Below are 1,506 nucleotides of genomic sequence, written 5' to 3'. Positions count from 1 at the left end.
ACATTCTCATTACGATAAGACCATCTCTGTTTGTGGTATGTATGATTATATGAAACTTTGTTGATTATAAGACAGATTTTCTCCAGTTACAAAGAACATCTTGTGCAGTATTCCCATAAGGCACTGGTTGTTTTGTTTTGCCCTCACTCTCCGGTGTCAGGAGTACAAGGTCCCTGTATACACACTGTCTCGTTCCCATTTTGAGTCACATTATTTTTCACCGTCTTTATTCTGTTTGCCATCAAAGAACAACAAGCAGGGCCCATGTGCTGCTCTCAGCCTTTTGTTTGTCTTTGTCTATAAGTAATTGTGTGCGAGTGTGCATTTTGTGCACAGCGGGGTGCGCTCAAACACACTGTAAGCTGATGATGGTTTGTGACAGCACGATTGATTTCTGTCAAAAATAAAAGCAGCCAAGGCTGCACTGAGACGGCAGGTGGAGATTTGTGTTAATGGCAGAAAAGCAAACCTAGTCTCCAGGAGACACCTGGAGTGAGGCAAAGCTCTTAAGGTCACAGTGTGTGTGTGTGCGTGTGTGTGTTTGCGTGTGGGTGCATGCATGCATGTGTGTGTGTGTGTATGTATGTGTGTGTGTACGCGCATGTGTAAAAAGCAAGCTGCGTATTTCAGAAAGGTTGTTCTTTTGTTTTTGCTATAAAAAGAACAATAGACAGTACTAATGTTTTGATGAAAGTATTCATTACAAGTATATGATTTAGGATGTTCTGTTAAATATATGGCTATCTGTGCATGATGGAGTGTGGCAAATGTCTTCACATACACTTAATTTTGAGAATTGATAGATATTTCATAATGTATGTTTGTAGCCATACCAGCTTGTCAAAGCCTGATCCCATTAGATTTCAGAAGCTAAGCAAGGCTGGGCCTGGTTAGTATTTGGATGGGAGACAGCTGAGAAAATCAGGTGCCACAGTGGGCCACCAGTTACTAAAACTGTCGTAATGTAATAATTATAATAACTACTATAACTATTATTATTATTATTATATTATTATTATTATTATTATTATTATTATTATTATGTACTTGACTTAATATAACTTTCCCACCATTGGTGATTGTGTGCTGTGGAACCCTCTCCCCTCTCATCACCGGAGGGCCCACTCCCTGTTCACTTCCCCATATCTGCCACATCAAAGGATCTCATTACAAGCGGTGGCACCAGTCCTACACTGCACCAACCTGTTCCTACCATCACATTCAAATAGCATCACATTGTATTCATAATAGGTAATGTCATGCGCCACAGTCTCTGATGTCTCTCAGATCCCTTTGCTTTCCTCTCAACATCCCTCTCCCAGCTTCGACAGACGCGCCTCTATAAAATTCTCTTTTATTTATAGCTTGTTTGCTTTTTATAAGGCAGCTGTGTAGACCAAAGTCGCTCATCTTGTTTGATGCTCACATTTCTCATGTGTGATTACCAGCTGAATCTTTCAGAAAGGACTGCCTGTTTAAAAATGTCTTTGGAAGATAGAGGAACAC

The 1,506-nt window shown here is 40.3% G+C and overlaps 1 pseudogene; it reads left to right on the top strand.

Annotated features, from left to right (window-relative positions):
- Positions 1 to 819: 819 nt before the first annotated feature.
- On the top strand, positions 820 to 937 carry LOC129411411 (5S ribosomal RNA; annotated as a pseudogene).
- The last annotated feature ends 569 nt before the right edge of the window (positions 938 to 1,506 follow it).

This window comes from Boleophthalmus pectinirostris, unplaced genomic scaffold, assembly GCF_026225935.1.
Source record: "Boleophthalmus pectinirostris isolate CB_2022bp ecotype Guang Dong unplaced genomic scaffold, ASM2622593v1 HiC_scaffold_4, whole genome shotgun sequence".
NCBI lineage: Eukaryota > Metazoa > Chordata > Actinopteri > Gobiiformes > Gobiidae > Boleophthalmus > Boleophthalmus pectinirostris.
This window is presented reverse-complemented; position numbering and strand designations above follow the sequence as displayed.